The sequence below is a fragment of the Lutra lutra genome, chromosome 6 (assembly GCF_902655055.1).
Source record: "Lutra lutra chromosome 6, mLutLut1.2, whole genome shotgun sequence".
NCBI lineage: Eukaryota > Metazoa > Chordata > Mammalia > Carnivora > Mustelidae > Lutra > Lutra lutra.
The window spans coordinates 14,645,791-14,658,492 of NC_062283.1; the positions used below are offsets into that span (position 1 = coordinate 14,645,791).

At 44.2% G+C, this 12,702-nt stretch overlaps 1 protein-coding gene across 8 annotated transcripts in view; it reads right to left on the reverse strand.

The window, feature by feature from the left end:
• The window catches only part of PHACTR1 (phosphatase and actin regulator 1), a 587,665-nt gene that overhangs the window by 310,733 nt on the left and 264,230 nt on the right, over positions 1 to 12,702 (reverse strand). The window contains exon 1 of one of the 8 annotated variants that reach the window (XM_047733079.1): positions 7,145 to 7,205. The exons of 5 other annotated variants lie outside the window; for them this stretch is intronic. The gene's annotated coding sequence lies outside the window, so the exon portion shown is untranslated. Of the gene's footprint in view, positions 1 to 5,396; positions 5,630 to 5,874; positions 6,044 to 7,144; positions 7,206 to 12,702 lie in introns of those variants that run through there. 2 more of the 8 variants (XM_047733078.1, XM_047733077.1) reach the window with 2 other exon arrangements.

Consider the following 12,702-nt stretch of genomic DNA (forward strand, 5'->3'; position numbering starts at 1 on the left):
TTGTGGGGACACCTCAGCCATGAGCTGGACCCCATATCAATTTCTCTGAAATCAAAGGTCTGATGTTCAGAAAGAAAATGATGTGCAAATATCACTCACAACACACCTTCCTCTCTACTCATGAATTCTGTTTTGGGAATGAATAAATGTGCATGTGTGCATGCATATACGCGTGCAAGTGGGTGTATTTCTGGCAACCATGTCCCTGAACATCACTGTTCACGCTGCTGTGAACTGACTGAAGAAATGGGGAAAAGTGTGGGTGATAGCACTGAACATGGCAGGACCCTGGATGGAAGGATCAATCCTTGACTTCCTTGAAGAGACAGAATATTCAAAGGAAGTGGGAAATGAGCCAGTGAAATACCACAATCCTTTGGACTTCAGAGGAGCATCTGATTCCAAACCATGTGAAATCCGTCCTCCAAGAACAGCTGTCACCAAGGACACGCAACTGTGACAGGGACCAGTCTGCTAGTTCTTTGACAGAACACCTGGGAGGAAGTCAGAAATGGGTCTACCAGACCACTTTCCGTGATGTCTCTCCATGGCAATCTGGAGATTTCATTGCTCCTTTATGGAGACAGCATTTTCCTTTAGGGACCTGATAAATTTCTAAAATAAAGAACATACCTTTTAATGAGCTTTCTTAATTGGCAGATGTTATGGGCTGAATTGTGTCCCCCCTCCTCCAATCCATACGGTGAAGCCCTAACCCCCTCAGTACCTCAGAATGGGACTATATTTGGAGATAGAGCCTATAGGGAGGTGAACAAAGGTAAATGAGGTCATATGTATAGAGCCCAAATCCCACTGGACTGGTGTCCTTATAAGAAGAGGAAGAGAGGGCGCCTGGGTGGCTCAGTGGGTTAAGCCGCTGCCTTCGGCTCAGGTCATGATCTCAGGGTCCTGGAATCGAGTCCCGCATCGGGCTCTCTGCTCATCAGGGAGCCTGCTTCCCTTCCTCTCTCTCTGCCTGCCTCTCTGCCTACTTGTGATCTCTGTCTGTCAAATAAATAAATAAAATCTTAAAAAAAAAAAACTGTATTTCTCATTAAAAAAAAAAAAAAGAAGAAGAGGAAGAGACCCCAGGGATGTGCGTATACAGAGGTTGAACACACTCACATGTGAGGACACAGAGAGAAGGCGGCCATCATCAAGCCAAGGAGAGAAGGCTCAGGAGAAACCAACTCTGCCCACACCATGACCTTGGACTTCTAGCCTCCAGAGCAATCAGAAAATAAGTTTCTGCTGTTTAGACCACTTAGTTTGAGGTATTGTGTTATGACTGCTCTAGCAAACTAATATATGGTAGTTATTGGTTATTCATTAGCTATAGATTATCCAAAGTGATTTTCTTCTGTATTACTAAGAAGAAAATCCTGTGTTGTTGTTTTTTTTTTAAAGATTTATTTATTATTTTAGAGAGACTCTGAGAGAGCACATGCATGCAGGAAAGGGGCAGAGGGGGAGAGAGAATCTTAAGCGGAGTGCACACTGAGTTCACAGCCCACCTGACGTGGGGCTCGATCTCACAACCCTGAGACCATGACCTGAGCTGAAATCAGGAGTTGGATGCTTAACTGACTGAGCCACCCAGGTACCCTGAAAATCCTGTTTTTTAGTAATACACATATTCTTCCTTTTTTTGTCAATTTTCCTTAATCCTAAATAGTTACTAAAACCTACTGACAGGGGCACTGGGTGGCTCAATCATTAAGTGTCTGCCTTCAGCTCAGGTCATGATCCCAGGGTCCTGGGATCGAGGACTACATCAGGCTCCCTGCTCTGCGGGAAGCCTGCTTCTCCCTCTCTCACTCCCCCTGCTTGTGTTCCTTCTCTTGCTGTGTCTCTCTCTATTAAATAAATAAAATCTAAAAAAAAACAAAAACAAAAAAAAAACAAAAAAAAACACCTACTGACAGGCCCAACTAAAGTTCAAGGTTTCAACAGTGTTGAAGGAATATTCTAAGGTTCTGGTCAATCTCCCCAGTTTTGACACAGTCTCTCATTTGTGTCTCTCAGTAACACTTGGAGGAGGGTAGGGACTACTGTTCCCATTTTATCAGTGAGGAGTGACTGACTCCTGCTATAGGGCTGACTCAGAGAGCTACAGGGCTCTCTGTGGTTTCTCCCACATTCTGCTCCTTTATCTTTTTCCTTCGCATTATCATATTTCCAACTTTGGAGCGTTTTTACATTTCAAAATTTGCTTCTTTATTTTTGAATCTTGTGACGTATATGTAATTCTACTGGATTTTTGCTTCTGTTTCTCTTCATTTTAGGCTTTTGTTGTGGAGCATTTCTTTTTAAGATTTTATTTATTTATTTGACAGAGAGAGAGAGAGAGAGAGAGCACAAGCAGGCAGAGCAGCAGAGGGAGAGGGAGAAGCAGGCTGCCCACTGAGCAGGGAGCCTGATGTGGGGCTTGATCCCAGGACTCTGGGATCATGACCTGAGCCCAAGGCAATCGCTCAACCAACTGAGCCACCCAGGCGCCCCTGTTGTGGTTCATTTCTTAAAAGAAGACACTCTATACCATTCTTCACTGTGCCCTTGTGTGTGTGTGTTGGGAGGGGGCGATTTTTATTCAGTTAGTTTTCTTGAAAAGCCCAGGCTCTTCCTGGATCACCTTTTATGAAATCCCTCTCTTAGCACGTGCTCCTATAGCTATGGGTGCTGAATTCTACAGGATGCAGAATACCCATGGAATGCAAAACTCAAGGCCTTTTGACATCTTTCTTCTTTAGATTAATTATATGGCTGGTTTTGGACTTTATAGCGTATGCTCAGAAGTTTGTTTGATGGGAGGCATTAAATCCCTATGTTAGGAGACTGCGAGAGTAATACAGAGGTGAGCCCGTAAGAGGCTACACAAGGGTAGTAGATTTCCTGCTGTCCCCACTGGGGCAGACATCCATCTGCATGAGCTGATCACATGGGCAGACCACCTGTAGGGTGTCTGAGCCCAGCAATTTAGGAAAAAACCAAGCAGAGCCACAACTACTAGCATGCTGAAGCGGGGAAAACCAAGTCTGCCACATGAAACGCCAAGGACCGGAAGGTATTTGAGGCTCTCTAGAGACAAGGGTTTCTTTGCCTTTGTTGCCCCCACACCAGCGTGGTCCCCAGTGAGATCATCAAGAACAGTGTGACCTAGCCAGAAGGGCACAGCGAGTCTGGAGACCAGTATTCCTGCCCCCATGCAGCCACTGATGTCCCACGTGGCTTACACCAGTGCAATATTCTTCTGTGGGAAGCGTGGGGCAATCATGCCTCGTCACCCAGAGGAATATGCATGCTAATAACTTCATTCCGGAACATTCTGAGGATCCCGGATGCTGTTCTAAAGTCGCATAACATTACTCCTTACTCTCTGGGATAGTAAAAGGAAAAAAAAAAAAGGCCCCATTTTCAACTATTTTGTGGTCATTAAATAGCACAAATCATAATAATAATAGCAGCTACTGTTTATTAGATGCTATTTATGCCAGAATTGTATTATGAGCTGTTATACTAATACATAATTTTACTTACTTCCCAGACAACCGACGAGGTAAGTACTGTTACGATTCAATTTTACAGATGAAAAACCAGGCTGAGAAAGGTCAAGAAGCTTACCCAACGTCACTGATTAAATAGGTGGGAGAACAGGAATGCAGACCCAAGTCAGCCTGAACACAAAAGAGTTAAGCTTTTGAACAAAGTATGCACATTTCCCCAAAGACTGGATTTTCACAAAAGCCTTCCTATCTCCCATCTTCTGACCGGCTGTCCCATGAACTATTGAACCATCCCAGAAATGGACCTCCAAACGTGGTACCTTGTATCCCAACTGCATTTCCCAGACTGTGCCTCATCCTGAAAGTAACATAAAAGTCCTTTGTGAAACCACGAGTCCCGTTTCTTGGGGGTAGAAAATGTGGGCACCACAATTTACACAGGTCACGAAACTTTAGTGAGTTGGAGTGTAAGGCAATGCACTCGAAGGTAAAACGAGTCAGAGCATCCCATTGCTTTCGGTGGTCTGAAAGGCCCTGACAGATCTTATGGTGTCTGGAGGTCGTCCTTATCAATCTTAGTCCTCATTATCTTATTGAAGTGTAGAAATGCAGGTTTTCCATCCACCTCAACGGCTGGATATCTGGATAAAAGGAACTCACTGGGCTGACATTCATTATGGAAGCTGTGCTGTCTCGGGGGACTGGCGTGACCTGCGGAGGAGGGAATCCGTGAGCTGTCTTCTTATATTATGAATATTTATAATACTATGCTATCTATATTCCAAGTGTGGGCTTTAATTAGAAACCTCACGATATTATGCCTTTTGGCTCTGTTGTCATCGTTTGGTTGTGTCTGTTGAACACCAGAGGAGAATGGCAGTGAGAGGGCCACAGGAGAGAGAGGTCTCTAGAAAGTTCACGATCAACAAAATCTTTTCTGTTTCTAAAGGGGGTCTGTGGCCTCCAGGATTTAAGAACCCTGAGTCAGGTTCATTTTTACAGTGAAATCCACACATCCTTTCACAGTGATCCCTGTACCACTCAAAAGAATTGTTTCCATTGGGCACATTTGGTTTGCACAATTTGCCAAAAACTGGGAGTAAGGTGGGGAAGGGGTGAGGGGCAGCGGGAAACTTGAATATCCCTCCTTAGACCTCTTTCACAGCACGTTTTCCCTTTGGTTCTAACATCACCATATTTTGTTTAGAGCACCTCAGTGTGGCGACAAAAGAATAGCAATTAGAAAGGGACTCTTGGAAACTAATGCCTTGCCTATTTCCTGAGGTTTCTAGGAGTCAGGGAGAAAAAGAATCCGTTGTAGTTTTCTTATTCATGCCCAGTGAGCTGTTATCAGTTGCCATATTGATTTTTATTGTCACGCCTCAAACCTCAAAATGCCACAGCCCGCCGTGGGATCTCACCAAATCTGTATTTATCCTTCTATTTCCCCGATCAGCTTTCTCTTTCAACAGCCACAACTTTTCCCTGCGCCCACCTCCCCCGCAAATAACAACTGCAGACCCGATTTTCCCTTTCCTGTCTCTTTAAGTCAGAAACTTCCTGAGGTTCCAAAGTGCTGGCTCCTTCAGCTCCTTCAGTCCAGGGCAAGCCTCCACTGCAGTGAGATTTGCAAGTGAATCCCCTGATCTGAAAAACATCGCTTGCTAGCCAGTTTCCCACCGAGTCCTCTGACTTCCAGGCATCCATCTCCCATACACCAGTGGGTTGCAAGACATCCCAAGAACCGGGTCCAGACTGAAAAACCGGATCAATTCATACTGGCAGCTCCAAAAGGAAAAAATTCCTTAAACCCAATCAAACATAAAACCGATAGAAAATCCAAATAACAAATGCACGGAAAGCAATAAACTTATTTAAAACGCAAATGCCTACCTTACAGATTTCCCAAGGCTCTGTGCTCCCACAAGTATCCTCTGGGTCTGTTTTCTGGGTTTCTAATAGCGGTGCGGTCTTAGACTGAGCCCCAGTCTCAAGGGTCAGGCTCTGAAATACACATGCTGCACACACCCAATCAGCCCTTCGGTGCCAGGCAGCCCCTTCGCCTTCCTTCCCGGCCCCGGGCCAGCCCGTGCCAAGTCCCTGACTGCTGACCAACTCCTACGTAGGATGGAACGGGGGAGGGAAGGGAGCCCACAGGAGCTGGGGACCGCTTCCACTCACCGTGGACAGGCTGGCCTCCCATCTGGGCAGGAAGGATCCACCTTACCCCTTTGCTAACCTTAAAAACCCCTCCACAGATGGTTTCTCTGGCCTCATTCAGATCCCAAAACAAGTTGGCAGATTCCTCCTGGTGCTCGCAGACCACCGAGGGGCAACAGCCCTGGGTAGGCAGGACGAGGATGCCTCTTACCTTCACAGAGCCCCAGTTCTTAAAAGCCTGGCTGGAGTCTCCTAGGAGTCATGCGTTTTCCTTGACATTGGAGGCAACCAATTCCAGAAGCAGGGAACATTTTGAAATGAAACAGAAAGTAACCTGGTGATCCAGCCGGACCCCCCGACCTGCACTTGGTCTTGGGAGCGAGAGTCTCCAGACCCAGCCAACCTCCCCCACTCCCACCCCAGCTGTTTCAGCTTGGAGGAAATTCAGAGAAAACTGCAGCTTGGAAGTCTGGAACTCACAGCCTGGGCTTTTTGTTTTTTATTTTTTAAAGTATTTGTTGAGCTTTTTAACATGCAGTTTGTCTCCTTCTGCAGGGAGTTACTCAGTGAGACTGTCACCTGACTCACAGCCGCTCCATTATATAATTCAAACTGTGCCTTTTGAGTTCTGATCAGGAAACCACACTCCCCTCCCGTCCCCTCACCCTCCTCCCCCTCCCCCTGCACTGAAGGGGTAAGGCAGAGAGGGAGAAGCTGCAAACACCACTGACAAGTAACCTTTTTTGAAATTTCAGTGGGGGGAGAGGCATGCTACAGATTCACAGTGCATTTTGATTTCCCTTTGGTTTGATTTTTGGGTAGAGGACCTGCTAAATGCCAATGCTGAGTTAGCAGAGATTTCTGAACATGGAACATCTCAAGATGTAACTGTAGCACTTTCCTTGCTCTTCTTTTAGGGTGGTACAGATGTGATGTATTACTGAATGAGTTTTCAAATGACAGAGTGCATAGATTTCGAACACCTGTGCAAACGAGCTCTAAAATCTGGAGTGTTTACTACTTTCGCCACACATGTAAGTTCCCTGAAATGCCAAAGGGGTAAATTGGGTTGAGGGGGTCTTTAGCCAACCCCCTTCTTACACTTGACCGTGATTCTCATAAACCTTCCCCCAGCCTCCTCAAAGAAGCATAACATCCAATTGAAAGCCACAAGCTTGCTAGGCAAACACCTCTGAAAAGCCAATTCCCCAGCCTCTACTTTCTACCAGATTGAAATCCTTAAGGCAAAATCTCTGGATATTTTGAAGCCAGCACTGTCTTGGGTGAAGGTGATAAGAATCATCTCAGTCTATCCCAATTTCCCTTTCTCAGTATCTGTGTCATCTCTGAGATATTTATCGAGGGGCAAATACGTTAAAACAGAATTGGCCCACGAATGAGAGGCTCTTTGAGAAAACTCAGACGGCATAAATGAGCCTAACACTTCATAAGACAGAATGATCAACATAAAAAACTCCAACCTGTTTGCTCTGTCCATGTCAAAGCCAGGCTGACCTGTTTCCAGGGCGGGGCGGGGGCGGGGGGTGTCCCTCGACTCCCAGTCTTCTCCCAGCCAGGAGAGCCTTGTACCTAGAAAGGACTGCTAAAGTCTATGGGAAGAAATATTAACACTGATCACCCTTTTTTGGTTTATCCTAGTCTGACCTCTCTTCTCCCTGCCCGCCCCCAGCTCTGGAGGTAATATTAGATACCATTACTATATTAAACTGTGTGGACGTTATACAGATACTAGGCCCTAAGAATAACTTTCAATGTCCGTTGTAAGTGTCTATCCACATAGCCCTCTGAAGTGGGCACGGCATCATTATTGTCCTTATACAGACCCAAAGAAGCCAGTGCCACAGGCAGGAATTACAAGTCAGGTTTCCTCCTCTCAGCGCTCAGTTCTGCAAAGACCCAGACACATGAAAAAATATATATAAATGTGTAAACCTGAATGACAGATTGATGTCTGTTTATTTCACACCTTCCAGTATAGCAAATACAGTATTTTGCCACAGTTGCTATGGTAACTACTTCTGTCTTAATGAAAATAAGGACACATAGTAAGATAATAGAAACCATCAGGTGGTGAGACCCTCTCCATGAATGGGAAGGAAAGCAATAATATAAAATAAACCCTTGGTCCATACACAATCATGAAATATTGATGCCACAAAAATTGAATTTCCTAGACCAGCACCGTTCGATAGAAATGTGTGAGCCACGTACGTAATTTAAAATTTCCTAGTTGTTGGATTAAAAAAAAGTGGAATTAATTTTGGTAATATATTTTATTTAATCCAATAGATCCAAAATATTATTTCAACAGGTAATCACCACGAAATTATTTGCAAATTATTTTGTATTCTTTTCTTCATACTAAATCTCTGAAACCTGATATAATTTTATGCATTATATACCTATAACCTATCTCACTTAGGAGCAGCCATGTTTCAGGTGCTCAATGGCCACATCTGGCCACACCTGGCCACATTGGATGGTCCCACCTCAGACTATATTTGGTCATATGGGGCTTGGAATTTGAAACTTTTAGAAAAATAAATTGCATTCATTTGGTTCTGGCCTTATGGCATAAATCAAGTGGTATTCTCTTGGGCAGAGTAAGAAAATAGAAAATAAGCTTGGAATTGAAATGGTATTGGAATGCCTGGGTGGCTCAGTTGGTTAAGCATCTGCCTTCGCCTCAGGTCATGATCTTGTGGTCCTGGGATCCAATCCCAAGGCTGGCTCCCTGCTCTTTAAGATTAAAGATTTTATTTATTTATTTGAGATAGAGAGAGAGAGAGAGAGCACAAGGGAGAGGGAAAGAGAAAAGCAAACTCTTCACTGAACGGGGAGCCCGATGCCGGGCTTGATCCCAGGACCTGAGATCCCAACCTGAGCCAAAGGCAGACGCTTAACCGACTGAGCCACCCAGGTGCCCCATAAAAAAATTTTTTTTTAAATGTGAAAAAAAAAAAAAAAAAGAAATGGCATTAAAGACTCCACTCCTTTCATGTTGCCAGAGAATAGAGAAGATTAAAAAATAAATCTCAGGTTTATAAAAATTTCCTTCATTGAGTTGCCCCAATCACCCAAGTTTGGACCTCAGAATCACGTTTGACTGAACTTCCTACGCCTTCCTCTGCTCCTTGGAGCCCCTCCAGTAGACCACTAAGTCCGTAGAGTCTACCTGTCACCTCTTCTCCAATTCTAGGACCTGTGCTATCTCCCAGAAGATCCCGAGAGCCTCTGCCTGGGCTCCCTGCCTCCACTCTCTCCCCATTCAGGTTATTTCTATCCTGCCTTCAGTGTGAGTACATCGTGAAAGCAAACATTTAATCATGTAGCTTGTCAGCTTAAAACCTTTTTCAAAAAAAAAAAAAAAGATTTCGTTTATTTATTTATCAGAGAGAGAGGGAGAGCAAGAGAGCACAAGCAGGGGGAGCAGTGGGCAGAGGGAGAAGTAGGCTCCCGGCTGAGCAGTGAGGCGGATACAGGACTCGATCCCAGGACCTTGGGATCATGACCCCAGACGAAGGCAGGGGCTTAACCGATTGATCCACCCAGCTTAAAACTTTTAATAGCAATGGGCTGCCTTCCAGATAAAACCCATACTCTCTAACGTGATACCCTAGGTAATCATAAACTGACCTTTAGGGAACTTTGTGGCCCAACTCCTGGCTATGTTTTCTTTGATTGTACCCTGATCTATACTCTCGACTGTGCCATGACTTCCAGGACAACTTGCCTTTGTTTAGTCTGTTTCTCTGCCAGGAATGTCCTATCTTAAAAGGCCTATCCCTTACCAAACAACCAAATCCTTTGAGCCCAGCTCTAGCATTTACTGTAGGTTTTCTTAATCTTGTAGTCCAAATTAACCACCCTCTCCACTGTGTTATATCACTCTACTTTTATACATAGATGTGTACAACATTTATCACATTCTGTTGTGATTATGTGACATGATAGATGAGTATTTCTTCAAGGAGAGGAACCACATACTGTTTACCTTTGAATTCGCTTTGGGACATAGTAGGATCTCAATAAATGCTGGGGGAATCCCAATACCCTTTCCTTTTCGTGTCCTTCCTTCTTATTGTTGGGCCACTTGGTACATCATCACCATTATCATCACTACATAGCAGCCAATATGTATTAGCTCTACTATGTGCCAGGCCTGGTGTTAAGTAAGTTTTACATACATTTCATGTAATTTCAACCACAAATCTGCAAGCACAAATCTGGGACTTCTCAATTTTTAACAGCTGTGGCATCTTGAATACCATTTCCTTCTTCCAACAAGTGTTTTAAGGTATTCTTTTCTTTTTCAAGATTTTGTTAAAATTCTAGTTAACATACATTGTAATATTAGTTTCAGGTATAAAATTTAGTCACTTCCTCATTTACATACAACACCTGGTACTCACCACTAGTGTCCATCCTTAATCCCCATCGCCTGTGTAGCCCATTCCCCCCACCTACTTCCCCTCCAGCAACCCTCAGTTTGTTCTTTACAGTTAAGAGTCTGCTTCATGGTTTGTCCCTCTCTTTTCTCCCCTCTCTTATGCTCATTTGTTTTGTTTCTTAAATTCTACATATGAATGGAGTTATATGGCATTTGTCTTTCTCTGACTGACCTATTTCACTTAGCATAATATCCTCTAGTTTCATCCTTGTTGTTGTACGTGGCAAGATCTCATTCTTTTTGAGGGCTGAGTAATATTCCATTGCGTATATTATATATACCTCACATCTTCCTTATTCATTCATCAGTGGATGGACATTTGGGCTTTTCCCCTAAGTTGGCTATTGTTGATCATGCTGCTGTAAACATCGGGAGGGCCTGCATCATTTTAAGGTCATTCTTATAAACACCATTTATGAGAAGCTGATGTGCAGTTATGACCCCAAAGAATGAGGGATGACATACCTGTTTGTTAACTTATTTATTAACCAGGCTAATGCATGTGTCTTGTTTTATAGTTTATTGTCTCCGTCTATGAATGCCTCTAATTCTTTTTTTTTTTAAGATTTTATTTATTTATTTGACAGACAGAGATCACAGGTAGGCAGAGAGGCAGGCAGAGAGAGAGAGAGGAGGAAGTAGGCTCCCTGCTGAGCAGAGAGCCCGATGCGGGGCTAGATCCCAGGAGCCTGAGATCATGACCTGAGCCGAAGGCAGAGGCTTTAACCCACTGAGCCACCCAGGCACCCCTGAATGCTTCTAACTCTTAATGGGTTGGGAAAGCAGGAAACCTAACTCAATAATATTTTGTACAGAGTAAGAATACAGCGGCTTTGAGGAAGGGCTGAGAAACCTACCATATGGACATCATGGGATGTGACGCTCAGTTTTGTTGCCCAGAATCCTTTCTGGCCTCATTTCTGGCTCTCCAGTCATTTTCACATAATTCAGTTTAGGGGGGCTTTAGAAAGTAGAAAGACCAACACCAAAAGGTGGTGAGGATGGGGAACCACAGTCCTCGCGGTGGATGATGGAATCCGCCATCATTGCTGGTGGGAGTGCGAAACAGTCCAGCCACTCTGGAAGACAGTTTGGTGGTTTCTTACAGAATAAACTTCTGCCATGGAATCCACCAATTGCACCCACTGGTATTTACCCAAAAGGCTTGAAAGCTTTTGTCCATACAAAAACCCGCACATGGCTGTTTGTGGCAGGTTTACGCAGAATTGCCAGAACTTGAAAGCAACCACGATGTCCTTCAGGAAGTGCATGGATAAATAAATTTGGTACATCCAGACAAGAGAAGATTATTCAGCTCGAAAAAGAAATGAGCTATGAATGGGGCACCCGGGTGGCTCCACTGATGAGGTGTCCGAGTCTTCATTGCGGCTCAGGTCATGATCTCAGGGTTCTGGGATTGAGCCCCACCTCGGGCTCTGCTCAGCATGGAGTCTGCTTCTGCTCTTACCCCTGCTCGTGCTCTCTCTCAAATAAATGCACAAATAAATAAATAAATAAAATCTCCAAAAGCAAACAAATAAAGAAGTGAGCTATGAAGCCATGGAGGAAACTCAAGTGTCTATCACTAAGTAAAAGAAACCAATCTGAAAAGGCTCCATATTATAGGATTCCAACTGTACGATATTTTAGAAAAGGCAAAACCGTGGTGACAGTAAAAAGACTAGTGGTTGTTGAGGGCTAGGGAGGGGCATGTGTGTGTGTGTGTATGTGGCAGGAATGAGCACATGGAACACAGAGAGATTTTGGGGGCAGTGGAACTGCTCTGTACGGCCCTGTACTGTGGACATGTGTCATCATACATTCATCCAAAGCCACAGAATGTGTAACACCAAGAGTGAACCCTCTTGGAAACTACAGACTTTGGGTGACAATGATGTGTCAAGGTAGTTACTGTAGTAACATGTTAGTGTTACACGTCAGTAACACGTCAGTTACATTTGTCAGGAACAAATGTAACACTTGGGCTCAGATGCTGATAATGGGGGAGGCTATGCATGGGCGTGGGCGGGGTGGGTGGGGGTCTATGGGAACTTTCTGTCCTTTCTGCTCAATTTTGCTGTGAACCCAAAACTGTTCTAAAAAAAAATAAGGTCTATTTGGGGCACCTGGGTGGTTCAGCCATTTAAGGGGCTGCCTTCAGGCTCTGGTCATGGTCTTGGGGCTCCTGGGATGGAGCCCTGCTCAGTCGGGAGTCTGCTTCTCCCTATCCCTCTGCCCTTCCCCCCTGCTCATACTCTCTCTCACAAATAAATAAATAAAATCTTTAAAATTAATTAATTAAAAGATAAAGTCTAATTAAGAAAGAAAAATGGAGGGGCTGCAGAATGGGTTGACCACGGGTGCCCAGGGATCATGCTCACTCGGTTCTGGAGTGATGTCTTGTTTTCCCACTATGTGGTCAGTTGCTCGAGTTTATTAATATTGTTTTATTACTTTTGTTTCCACAACATCACTAAATAAATGGCAGTGCGTGTACAAAGGGATTAATAAATTCTCATTTAAATGAAGAGAAAATTCACTTGGGCTTCGAATAATAAATACATATTT